Source organism: Condylura cristata, unplaced genomic scaffold (assembly GCF_000260355.1).
Source record: "Condylura cristata isolate star-nosed mole 26May11 unplaced genomic scaffold, ConCri1.0 scaffold00017, whole genome shotgun sequence".
NCBI lineage: Eukaryota > Metazoa > Chordata > Mammalia > Eulipotyphla > Talpidae > Condylura > Condylura cristata.
Window position 1 is genome coordinate 9,020,097 of NW_004567118.1, and position 14,387 is coordinate 9,034,483.

Here is a 14,387-nt window from a genome sequence, read left to right on the forward strand (position 1 = left end):
CTTTTTCATTACCTCCTGAATTTTCTTGCTCCATCTAGGATAATTTTTCTTCTGCTCAAAGCATTCCTGTTTATTTTCCTTACTGAAATGCTGATGTTTTGTCTACAAAGAAAATGTCTTCACATTGAAAGGCTTTTTTTTTACTTGTTATAAAATTTCAGGATTTCTATATCTTGCTTTAATTTTTAAAACTTTATTTATGCATACAAGAGCTGGGGTACAGGCCAGGATTGGGGGGGTGAGAGGAATCACCACAGAGAGTATGGGGAACAGAACAGGAAGACTGGTCATAATACACTGCTGAGAGGAGCAGCCAATGAGACAGAAAAAGTCCGCTGTACCATATGGGTCACCTCCCTGGTCGGGGATCGAACGGGTATACTGTGGCTGCGGATTGCTCAACAGTGCTGCCAGTTGGCCTCTTGTGCCACCAGGGAAGTCCCTGATTATTTTTTTCAAATGTCATTCCATTTACTCTGCTTCACTTCTTGAGAGAAGACGTCAGTCTTATTACTTATTCTTTGAAAGCTGTATCTAGTTTTTCCTTCTATCTGTATGTAAAATTTCCCCTTGTTTTTATTAACAGTTTGATAATGCTGTTGCAGGTATAGTTATATTTTATTCAATGCTGCTTGGAGTTTGCAAGTTTTGGGATCTATGGGTTAACATATTTATCACTTTTAGAAAATTCTCAGTCATTATCTCATCAAATGTTATTTATACTTCATCTGTACTTCCCTTCCATTTGGGTTCTTGGTAACCTCAGCCCCTATATCATCTTTTCTGAGATATTTTTAAAACATTACATGCATGTTATCTAGTTCTCAGCTCAAGGATATACTTGATGTAAGCTATTTCTCAATCGTCAGGAGAACATCATTTTTTGGAGGTAACACGTTTTATCTTATACTGATCCTAGTCATAGATCAAAATACGACCTGCTTATTCTTACTTACTCATAGTCATATATCTGAAATGGGAGCCCCCTTTAAGATGTTAAGAAATGAATAATGTCAAATCTATTAAAGGAATTTAGATCCGCTGACCTAGTCACTAGCTGCTTCAGGCACATTCACATAGGACGAGGGCACTGTGACCCTCACTAAAACCCAGACACTGGGGGAGATGTCAAATCACTGCCTGGGTTGGGGTGGAAAAGTCATGGCCAGAAATCCCAAATGAAAGAGAGACAGTGGAAGTGAACCAGGCCAAAGGCAGAGCAATGGACCAGCAGGTTTCTAAAAGCTCGCTGGGCCTTGCAAGCTACTTCCTCACTCACACATGATGCTCAGGCCTTTCCCTAAAAGAAGGTAACTCATGGCTTTATGTTTCAGGTTTCTTAAAATAATGATCCTCATGAGTAATTATCTCACAGACTTGTAGTGATTGGAAATAAATATGCAGAATGCTTAGAATAGTGTCTCTTTCATAGTAATTGCTTAATAAGTCAGAGCGATGATAACGGTGATGGGGTGATGGTAATAATGGTGATGATTGCACTGAAGATATTGATGATTGTGATGATGATCACAAAATGAAAATGGTTATCATTATTATCAGGAGGAAGTCAGAGAGTATCAGAGTACATGGTCTTGACACATTATAGCTAACTATTTTGGGCTTTTTTTTTTTTTTTAATGAAAGGGAGAGTCTAGTTTTTACTATTTTATTAGGTAACATTAGTTTACAACACTGTATGTGAGGCAGAAATACAAGATCCCACCTCTTGAGATACATGTTACCAGACCAGCCCCTCCACCAAGGTACCCTTAGTCCTCCACCATGTTAGGTGAGTCTCCTCCATTCTTTGCTTTCCAACCTCCCCCTCCCCTATCAGTAACTTCAGTTTTACAGCCAGGTTTCTAGGATTTGCTTTAGTTTGCCATTTGACATTTTGTCTTTATGTATCCCACATGAGTGGAAACAATTTGGCATTTGTCTTTGAGTTATTTTGCTTAAGACATCCATGTTGTCACAACAAGTGGTCAGCTATATTTTTTACAACTATTATTATACTGTGTGTATGTGTTTGTTTGTGTGTGATAGCTTTCTAATCTATTCATTTTCCTTGAGCATTAAAGTTCTTTTCATAGCTTGCTAATTGTAAATAATCATGCAATGAACACAGGGGTGCATACACCCCTTCAAAGTAAGTGTTTTAGAGTTCTTTAGCTAGATATCTTGGAGTAGAATTTCAACATTCTGAAAAGCCTTCATACTGTTTTCTCTAAGGACTGGAATAGTCTACATTCTGACCAACAGAACACACAGCTTCCTTTTTCCCCACATGCTCACCAACACTTGTTTCTGGACTTTTTTGATATGGGATATTCTCACAAGTGTGAAGTGGTAGCTCAACATGGTTTGGATTTGTATTTCTCTGTGGGTAAGTGATGATTAGCATTTTTGCATATACCTACTGGTTATTTGTTTTTCTTCCTTGGAGAAGCGTTTATTTAGGTCTTCTGCCCATTACTCATTTGTCTTTTAAGATTTAGTGCTTTTAAAGTATTTGTTCTACCTTGAAGTGGTCATGCTCTTGATGCTAAATCTGGCTAACCGGCTGAGCTTTGTATAGGGAGACCACAACGGGCTCCATGAACGCATGACACACTACAGTCATGGCCCTTTCCTGCTGTCCCTAACAACTAATTGTAACTGGCAGGGAACAAAGCCAACTCACTCACTGTCACAGTGCTTGAAGAGAGACTCGATGCCAGTTAGTATGGCTCAGAATTTCACAATGATTAATAATCAAGGACTCAAAGGAGAAACAGCACATACTTCACAATGGACACATTCCTCATTGTGGCATTTACTGAAAAGTATTGATAATGGAAAGCAATTTTCCTAAGGCTCATTCACATAGGACTAGATGGATTTTCTTGCTTCGAATACATTGCATTTTTAAGAGACAATATATATATATTTTTAAATCTAACTGCCACTTAAACCAAACGGATAAGGCACCTAGATGGAAATGGATAAAATTGGGACACTGCCGTTTCTGTTCACAAACCCTTTCCTGTCCTCATCTATCTTAAAATATTTCTGATTGTAGACAAGTGAGACATTCATAAAGCACCAGCCTTTTCAGAATGTGATAGGTATTTGTCTTTGTTGAGACACAGAGGTTTGATGATTGTTTTTCATACTGTGGGTATAGAAGGGATTGATGATAACAGAGAAGAGGTGAGATGCATGAGGTGGCTGAGGAAATGAATAACCAAAGGAGATCCCAAAACTTGACCAGGGTATACTTTCATGGCCTTTTGTGAAGGTCATATGAAAGGTTAGTAAAGAATACACACACACGGGCCCTCCCTGGTGGCGCAGCAGGTTAAAGCACAGCACTGAGAAGCTGAAGCCACTTCCGCATGAGTTTGATTCCCGCCTGCCCTGGAGGTGACCACATGGCATGGCAGACCTGTCCTGACCCACCCACTGCTCCCCTCAGCAGTGTTACTTCGTCAATCTGCCTGCTCTATTCCCCACTCTGTCTATGGTGAAGCCTCTCGCTGCCCCTGAGCCTCTGGCCTCTACCCCAGTTCTGTATGCACAAATAAATAAACCTTAAAAAAAAAGAATACACACACGAATAGATATATAAAAGTATAAAATACAAATTTGACACACGCTATGCAACGTCCATCATCTGACAGATTCCGGGTAGACTGGGATAAGTTCTGAAAAATCAGACTGTCCACTGCTAACTTATGTTATGACCTCCCTTTTTTGTATAAACATAATATCAAAATATTCTGAGCAACATTCAGTTTATAACTGGATTGTCTTAGCCACACAGGCGGCTGCCTGGTTCAGGAAAGCTGTCCCTGGAGGAGAAATTCCTATATCTCCTGAGATGAAAGGCAAGCCCCAGGAGAAATAAGACCCCAGGACATAAAAACTCCTGGGAAGCTTCCTTGGTTTCCTTAAATAAAAAAAGCAAACCTCAGATAAGGCTCCCAGGGCATAATGGACAAATTTTAACCTTGACTACACAGGTGTTGTTTGATATACAACTGTACAACTTTCTCTTAATTTACTCCTTTTTAAAACAAGCACTAACTACTCTCTGGTAGCCTTAAATTAGCCACTAACTTTTCTTTAGACAATCACTGATAACACTGCTAACACAATTTATTACTACCCCAAGATCCCTAACAACCTTTTGCTAACAAGCTCACCCTTTCCAAGACCCCTCTTCCTTTGAGTGATAACTAGACAGCTGTATACATGATAACTATCACAAAACATATAATCTATTATACCATAAATTGTTAAGAGAAGAATGCTTTTTCCCCTTATCTTGAGAATGTTTTATGGAGATATCTCATTAACTTACCCTATGCATTATTACAATTAACCACTTGCTACACAGTATAAATAAAGACCTGCTGAAGAAATGACAGGAAGACTTGCACCCAACCCTGACTCCCATGTCTTCCTCACACCCGCTCCTGTCTCCTCTTTTGGAATATCCACTCGCCGACGCCTTCCCATCTTAGGGTCCTGCCTGTGCTGCCTCCAGACACCTCAAAAGTTGGAGCTAGTCTCTGACACAAATTAATATAAAATATAGTAAAATTATATATATATATATATATATATATATATATTATAGAGAGAGACCTGTATATCCAATCTGTAATACAGATTAGAGAAATACATCTGTAGAATATATATAGGATATATACATGTATAATTATACGTAGTCATAGACACCGAATTGGAGGTTTATATCTTGTATGTAATTTTAACATATTTATATATAATATATGAAATATATTTTATTTTATAATCAATGAAGTACCATTGTTTCACATTTTGCTAATATTTTGACAATGCAGGATTTCTCCCCTCAGGTGTGGCCATGGAAGCTCTTCCACCACCAGAGAGCATCCATAGTCCTCCACAACAGCTCACTGTGTCCCCCTCCCCATCCCCCATTCTCCTCTTTCCCTCCTCCTTCACTCTTTCCCTCCCACTTTAAAGGCCTCACATCCATCGATTGGTTTTAAAGAGGTTTGGTTTTAAAGTTTGTCAATGACCACTTATTTGGTTTCTCTAGACTCCACATAGAAGTGAAACCATCTGGAACTTATCTTTATCCTTCTGGTTTATTTCACTTAGCATAGTCCCTTCCAGCTCCAAATGTTGCAAATACCTCTTTGGATCACTCAGTATTCCATTCCGTACTAAAGCCTGTTTTAATATACATTCAACATACACACAGATATGTGTGTGCGTATACACATTTCTTTTATATTTCCCAGCCAAGGTTAAAATTCCAGCAGGATTCTGTTCATGAGTGAAATTATCTCAGTGAGGACGAAGGAGACAGTCCTGAAAGCCTGAGGCTCTCCCCTCGACTGGAGCACAGATTCATGGACCACATTCAGCTGAAGAGCCTGCTTCACACTGGGAAGTGTGCACTCAAGTACAATGAGACCATCTCTGTGTCTTTTCCAAGCCATCACTGTTTCTAGACTCCTCGCTCCTCACTCAAGCAACGTCTGCAGCTCTCTACTCAGTGGAACCTACCAGGGACAGGAACTGGAAGTGTTCTCAGCAACAATGCTGAAACCCTATGGCGTATTATGGTATTATTAACAAAATGGAGGGATGCAGATTTATATTTTGGTAAAATCTTACACCTTCAATATTTTAAAGAAACATAAAAGTAGAATTATTATCTATTGCTAGGGACACCGAAAGCCAGTGGACTTACTTTCAAATTAACCCTTCGTGTGCAATAGGACAATAGAACATATCAGCCTTTGGGAATGTATCAGTTGACATCAACCGTTCACAGAACTCGTCTGGATCTTACTAAAAAGAGATTTCTTTTAGATGTTTCATGCTTTGTAGCATTTCAGTGGGATTGGTGCTGTAAAAACAATGACTTACACCAAGGCTCTCGCATAAAGTATGGTATAACTGAAGTAGCCATGTGAGTGTGAGCACTGGGTCTCTGCTGGGATCGGATTCTTCCCATCCATGCCACCAATTGTGGATATTGGCAGCTACTGCCCTCTTTGAGCTAAGAACCCACACAGCCACTGAGTTGGACATCTGCGCAATAGACAGGAAGCAGGCACGTGCTGGGAGCCATGCACTGCATGGGTGAAGCTCGTCAAGACGGAGCTGTGGACACAGCCTTCACTTAGACTGCCCACTTACCTACAAGATTCTGACTTTTGGGTATTCATGAAATGCTGTATCAATGACATTACTTTAGAGTTCTGAAAAGGCTAAGCCTAACTCATCTTGATTTTTAGCTTCCTCATGCATTCTCTCCCTTTACAGCATGACACAAACACTCTCTCCAGCTGGTCAACTGGAGGGCATATCACTACCAACCCTGTTAGAGCCAACTGAAAAATTCTCTTTAAAGGTGCTCCAACATGTCAGGGTCTAAGGTTTTGTATTGGTAAATCTTAAATTTTTGTTTTCAGTTGTAAGCTAATCAAATAATGTAATTGGGTCCTTTTGTGCTTATTCATTGCTAAGGTTCTTCTCAAGTCTGTTGTCTCTTATGTCTCTTCCACAGAATTCCCCAAAACACAGGCACACCCAGTAAGACTCCCCCCACCCCACCCTGAGTACTGTCTAATTTAGGGCAGCCATCACAGGAGAAGGACAATTGACATCTCCAGTTCCCAAGAGATGATTTGAAAACATCCATTGGTTTACAAACCCAAACACATTCAGGTAACATTTCTCCTGATTGTACCATGAGCAACACTGAGTGAGAATATAATGGTACTTTAACTCAATAATTATCACTTTGGGATTGAAGCTGTGATATAATAACAGAATGCAGTATTTAGGAATTAAAAGATAAAAATAACACAAACTTTTGTAAGTAGCTCTACCTTACAAGGCCTTATCTGCTTCTCATCCGTAAAATACCTAAGATTTCTATCCTATCAGGTAAACGGTATTCCTATCATTATTGCAGGAGTTTAATTAAGTACAAAGAAATGACCTGGCATGATGTCTGGACCACAAAGGACACTTCACAGTCACGTTGAATCTGAATTTTCAAAGGGAAGTAAAGAAATTGAGAATGGTGACCTACTGAGATTCCCTGAGAAAACTGAAATGCCTTAGTGATACGCTCCATTTCAAATCCTAACACATACATACGCACACACACACACAAACAAACAAATAAGCTGTGTGGTTGAACTAAAAAGTGGATATACGTATAACTTATTGTATCACAATATTATCTGTGTATTTATCTTGCATACTTTATATGTATACTTGTAAAGAGAATGCCTTTATTAGTCAAGAATATTTATGCAGGGCCCTCCCTGGTGGCACAGTGAGTTAAAGTGCTCCACTGCAAGCCAGCCACAGCCTATTCAGTGCAAGTTCTATCCCTGGCCCTGGATGTGACCTACATGGTGCAGCAGACGTCACCTGCTGCTCCCCTCAGCAGTGTACTTCATCAACCAACCTGTTCTACTCCCCACTCTATCTCTGGTGAATCCTCTCACTGCTCCTGCACCTCTGGCCTGTACCCCAGTTCTGTATGTATAAATAAATCTTGAAAAAAAGAATGTTTATGCTACACAGGACATCTGCTCATCTGCATAGAGTGTATATCTCTTTGCTGCAGGGTGCAGAGTAATGACTTGCTCCTCTTTCCCTAAAATTGTGTCCATGAAGGATGGAAAACAAGCTTTGTAGCAGAAGCTTCAGACCAGCTGAGCAGTAAATCCTTGCTGGCCCCAGTGATCTCAGGGACTGACTCCTGCTAATAATTTTGATGTCATTATCCTCCTCTGGAAATGCATGAGTGATTCTGGCCTTTAAAAACAGATTTAAGAGAATGCATTTATCTTGACATTATAAGCCTTTTAAATATCATGCAATAAGGCCTGCTGACCTTTCTGTCTTAACAATGAGTTGCAAAACCATTTGATAACATGAACGGAATGAAGTGAGAAAGATTGTGTATTCAGGAGCGGTGCCAGTGACAGGACAGACATGAAGAAAGGGTGTGCAGGGCGTGACTGAATCTTGCCTTAGTCCTACAGGAATGGAGCAATCAAAAGTAGATGGAAGCAAATGGGGTACCAGTGGATTTCATCTCTCTTTCTACTCTAAATATGTTGTGCTTGGGTATAAGTCAAGGTATGAGCCAAGAAAAAGAAAATTTTGGGTTTAAAGTGAAGTGATGGACAATGATTCCAGTTCGTCAATAGGTAAAGCATAAACATTTACTTAACTGTACTTAATAATGTAAATCTCTACTCTTTCTTAATTGACAATGTTGGTTTTCATTTGGGGAAGGGGAACTCCCCTTCCGGTGTTCAATCATAGTTCACCCACTACCAAAGCACCCATAGTTCACCACATTAGTCCCTTGCGCTCCATCCTTTATGCAATGTTCATCAATTCATCATTGTATATTGAGAACAGCAATGAATTCTGTCACTGATCATTGAAGATTATGCAGTATTTTCAACTAAAGAATGCAAATCACCTTTCTTTACAACTGAGTTTCCACACAATCCAGGGTTACTAACAGCTTAAGGATTGAAGATAATAATAATTGAAAAGTTCTTAATACAGCTATTTGGTCATGTTGGGGATTCCATAACTGCTCATATCCTTCTCCCCTACTTCCCTCTGCAAAAACTTGTTCAATTCACAAATCAAATGGTGTAACAAACCTATAAAGTTGATAAAAATTAGAAATTGAGAATGTCTTCCTCCCTTGGAATCTTTGAGATACAATTGCTGTGAACACATTTTCAAGTTTTAACAGAGACAGGAATTTGAAATTGGAAGCACTATGAAAAATACAGAAGCTGCTATGGCACAGCAAACATCTCTGATCTCATACACACAAGTAAAAATGGATTAAGTTAAAAGCACAGAATGTTTTGCCTTCTAAAACCAGTGGGGAAGTCATATTGATGTACACACCAAAATGCATCATTTCATGCTTCTCCACTACCACTACGGCCCGGTGAATACTTTAAATCCAGATATGGTTTAAAGATACAGCGGGGTATATGGTTTTCTATTAAACCTAATTTAGTGAAATGAATCACTTACTTCATAGCAACAGGTGAATTAATATTTCTATGGCAACGAAAGGGTAACAATAACACATTATTACTATCATTTTCACTTTGCAGATCAATTTCCTTTCTGCATGTGTCTACATGGCAGCTCCCTGAATAATTCCAGTCTATAGCTTTTGCATCTCTTTTCACATGTGGAAAACACAATGTCTTATTTTAATTATCTTGTGAAACTCAACTTTTAAATAAAACTTGAAGTAAGAACATAAAGCAGAGTCCTTCTTTTAACTCAGCTATTTGCTTAGGTGCCTTCTCTTGGCAAAATGCTAGTAAGGAAATGGAGTATGCCCACTGCAGAGAACATGTTCTGTACATTCCTCCCTGACAAGGGCAAAATGGATTTGGGCCAAGTCAGGCCCCTTTCAAAGAGAATAAAATACGAGAGGCTGAAAACCATCCTTCTAGGTGACAAAGGATTGACTGGCTGAAACACTTATTGAATAACTATTGGCAATTGGGCAGTTTGAATGAAGAGATTAGCGATCTAAGAACAAGTCAGATTTGCAGGGGGAAGCCAATAAATTGCAACCACCATCAACATGGTGTTAGAAGGAAGGTCTCATTGTTCTGTGGTCCAAATGTAGCCACTTTTAAGAACCAAAGGCATAGTATTAATAATTATGCAAGGACAGTGCCATAAAGATTACTTTAGTATCAAGTTGCTATGAAACATAAAAGGGACAGCAGCAAAATGCATTCGGAGCAAGGGGACATCAGTGACTTGAGGGGGATTTTTGAGTTGGGTCATGAAGACACTGAGGCTGCTAAGTAGAGAAACAGGAAATCAGTCCAGGCAAAATGATAAATCAGCACAAAGACGTGAAATAGCAAAATGACACAGTGTGGCTTCAACCCATTTGAACTAAAGAAAACAACCAAGAGAGTCTATCCTTCACACTGAGAAAATTCAAAAGCCTGATAATGCCTGGTGCCGATAAGGATATGAGTTAACACCTCATATGTGGGGGACTTCCATTCTGGAGAGCTCTACAGTCTTACTGAAGATGTGTGTGCATACAATTCACAAGCAAAATCCCTGGTATAAACCTACATGTGTGGCCAAGAAGAAATATAGAAGAATGCTCATTGTACATTGTAAGAGTGAAAAATTAGAAATGACTAAAATGTTCATCAACAGCAGAATAGAAAATTAATTACAGTAAATCCATATAATGGATGACTATTCAGCAGTTAAATGAACTAAAACTCAATTCATCTATCAACAGAAATAAATCTGACAAACACAGTGAGCAAAAAATAGAAAAAGTACAATCTGTAGAAAAAATATATAGAATGCTATCCCCAAAAGATAAACAGCACGGGACTGGCACTGTGAACTGTTTCACGAGCACGGATACACAAAGAGAGTAAAAACATCTGGTAAAAAGCTTGCATGGGAATAATGAAAACAGCACTTCAGACAGTGGTTTCCTCTAGGTAGAAACAAAAGGGGTGAGGATTCGAGGAGAGGTAGAGTTCTCTTCAGCTGACAATGCAGCTTTATTTCTTAAAAGAGACAAGAGGGGCAGCAAATATGGAGATATCCCCAGCCATTTCTGACATGGCTGACGGGTACGTGGCATCCACCATATCTCAGTGTGGCAATAAATTGGAACAGGAAGCCAGACTGACTGAATCCAAGCCAGTGCTGGCTCTGCCATGTCACCAGTGTGTGACCATTTACCTGTGAGACATAGCTACAGACAACATTGACATCAAGTAGTTATATGCGGACTGGGTGAATGAGTGTTTGAAAATTTGGAGGGATCTCCCTGGTGGCCTAAATGTTAAGACTTAGTGTTTCCACCACAACGCCTAAGTTCAATCCGCAGCCAGGGAGCCTACTCACATGGTGCCTTAGATCTCTCCTGTGTCTGAGCAGTGTATTTCAGTGAACCTGCTTGTTCTGCTCCCCACTCCATCTCTGGTGAATCCTCTCACCCCCAAAACTCTGGCCAACACATCCCAGTTCTTCTACACAAAAATAAATAAAATCTTTTTTTAAAAAGAAAATTCTGAGTACACAAAACTATTTTGCTAAATAGAGGAGACAATTATTCTAGTGCACAGTTCAAGGAGAGAACAGATGGTGATGACGGAAGGTGGGATGAGACAGGCAGCAAAGCCTCCCTTGAGGTCTATGATTGGAGTGAAAACAGAAAACGAAAGAAGATTCTGTACTGGGAATACTCCTGGAAGGCCAGAAATTCAACCTATCAGTTGAATTGACTGAGAGGACATCCCTGTGACATAACTGGCACTTACCACCACTACTCCCACCCCCCTAAAAAAAAGCAAGTTCCTTTTCTCTATTCTCAAATCTTTTAACTTCCAAGAGATTTCAGGTTCATCTGAGCTCTGCTATTAGAGGTCATGTCTTAAGCTATGTTTACATAAAAGATGGTTACATGCTATAATACTTGGGTGTATGAAGAGCATATCGACATGATTGATATATTACTATAATACAATTTTTCAGGCAAGCAGGGCCTAGGAAGATCATTAGTCTGACTGTGCTGGTTATTCACCTCAGCTTCCAGACCCTTTCCACCACTCCCCTTTCCTTTCTCTGCTCTGTGATGCTGGGGCTGGGGTGGAACAGTGACCCTCTTAGTGCAGAAATACCTCCCCAGGCTATCTGGAGCTACTCACAGGATATTCTAGCCATTTTCTAGCCATACCGGTTAGTCCAAGAAACCACACAGCCCCACCTCCTTGGCCATCCACATACCAGCCCATGGGCACCTCACATGGGATAAGCAGCAGCATTTCATGCTGTCTCCTTAGAGGTTTGTGTGAAGTCCCTCAGCACCCACCTCCCAGTTCCCACGCCCTGCCTCGCAGCCTCCTTTTCTCTTGCTCCCTGGGGTCTGAGGATGTGAGCTGCTTTCTGGGTTTATTCATGTCAACTTGCCTGGGCTCTCCTTTTTCTATGTTTTTAGCATCCATTCACACAATTCCCCATGTTATCCCCTTTCTGATTGGACATTGTTTCTCCTTTCTGATTGGACACTGGCTCAACAAATTCACCCCTGCTATTTCTCAGGATGAGAACTCTGAACTTTGGGGAGTAGAAGTAACTTCTATGACAAGGCTCCAACAATGGTCTAAAACCCAGAACTCCTGATGAGCAGCCCCCTATCAATTTGGTTTCTCACAGTGGACTCCAAGCAACCCCATGGTTGGCAGGGCCATCACAGTAAGCTCTCTCAGTACAGGGCAGGCAAAGCTTCTTTCCTTAGACAGGCCCTCTGATAGCTTTCTACCCCTAAGCTAGGGGTTCTCAAATATTGCCATGCATCAGAATCATCTGGGGAGCTTGCTAAACATAGATGTCTGGGTCCCAACCACAAAGATTTTGATTCAGTGGATCTGGGGTTGAGCCCAAGAATTTGTGTTTCTAATAAGTTCCTAGGTTGTGTGGATGCTGTTGGTTCAGGAACTATCCTTGGGGGAGCTACTGGTATTGTCCAGTCTCTTTATTTTATACCTGAGGAGAATAATACCAAAGACACTGATTCAATTTCTTATATGAGGTCACCCAGCCAGTAAGTGAGGAAATTAGAGCCTCAATAAAATCTTATCTACCCTAAACGTGTGTCTGAAGTTCGGGGCACTGTGTTAGGGTCTAGAGGATGATAAGGGCAGGCAGTCTAGTGGAAGAAAATGAGATTATAGATGATACAGGATGTGAGACTTCTGTAGACATAGGAAGAAAGAGAATTGCCTGCTTCTTCAATGAGGTAATACTGGAGGCATCTTGAAAAGAGGCAGTAATCAAACAAAATAAACAGGTGGAAAGAGGAAATTCCAGGCAGGAAGACAGCTTGTGCGAGGCATGTGAGCATGAGCACAGCGTCATGCTTAACAGTAGGAGTTCTGGCTCCGTCTTTTACTAACTGCAAACCTGGGAAAATTAACCATCCAACCTCGGTAACTTCAGCATCCCTCCCAAAGATAGGGACTCGAAAAGAGCTCACTTAATGGAGCTCATGTGAAGATTATTTAAGTTAATGACTACACAGGGCTTTGACATAGCCCTGTGTACTTCACTGTCTCTTAATACCTGTCTCTTTTGCTCAATACAAGTACCATGAATTGAAGGATATGGCATGTAGGACAGTACTCTCTCCAGTTGTGTCTAACCTATTTTTTATGTTCATTCATCCACGAATGAATGGACGGTAAGAACAATGCACCATACTTTAAAAAAGCACTTTTGTATAGTTTAAGGCAAGTATAAAAAAACTCATAAAGAAGGACTGCATGTACAATGAAGGGCTGAGTGAGATAAACAGAACTGAACTTAGGCAGTGGGGGTAGCTGGTGGGAGTAGGGAAGGCTTATGAAAGGGAGAGAAGTAACCAGCTAATGTACCCCCCACTTTCTTAACTTTGCACTAAGATTTATATTAGTACATACTTTGAATACAACTGTGTTACCTCCAGCTGTTGCCTTGTTGAAGTCACTCACCAGTGTTCTGCCTTACATCTCCACACAGAAAAGAAATCATTCTGTCCTGTAGGTCTATTTACCATAGAGAATTATGATAAGGAGCAAATAAAACATCAAACTTTATAAGCACATAAAAACTGAAACCAGCTATATGTAGCTAAAGGATAATTAATTCTAGCCCCCAGAACTTTTTCCTACTCTACACTCTGGAACATTTTCGATCATAAAATTTTTGCTTACTCTTGTCTTTTTGTCTTAATTATATTAATATGATTACAAGTGATCCCAGGGTGTTTCAATCAGTTAGCACTGATTTAAAGGAGATGGTCTCTTTCAAGATATATTCCAAGTGGTCGAGTAGAAATTTCTCTGGGGATATCAGGAAATCTGTTCTGCCAAATCCAGCTATGGGAACATGTTGAGGTAATTTCCCTTCTCTCAGTCTCAAATTCTTTATCTGTGAAATGATTTGAATTAAATGCTGTTTTTAATCCTTTCCAACTTGTTGCATTTTATGATTATTTGCTCTTCTGATATCAACCTCATGTGTCAAACATGATTTGAGCATCCCTCTTCTTTCCAACTAGGTTTTCTTTATTTTCTTGCCCTGAAATGAGCCTGAAAAGGTTGTACATATTAACAAAATGATGTAAAAATAAACTGTTATAAAATTTAAAAAAGTATGAATCACAAAAAGAAAAAAAATATGAACTATGAATGAACTATTAAGCAATATCTTACAAAGATCACAGAGGCTTAGCAGCTTTAGGTTAGTTAGAAGTCGATGAAGCATCACTTTTTGAGACATCACTACCTGCTAGAATC

General features: G+C 39.9%; 1 protein-coding gene across 2 annotated transcripts in view; it reads right to left on the bottom strand.

Annotated features, from left to right (window-relative positions):
- Nucleotides 1–14,387, bottom strand: part of CA10 (carbonic anhydrase X) — a 432,800-nt gene that overhangs the window by 315,279 nt on the left and 103,134 nt on the right. The gene's annotated exons all lie outside the window — the stretch shown is intronic.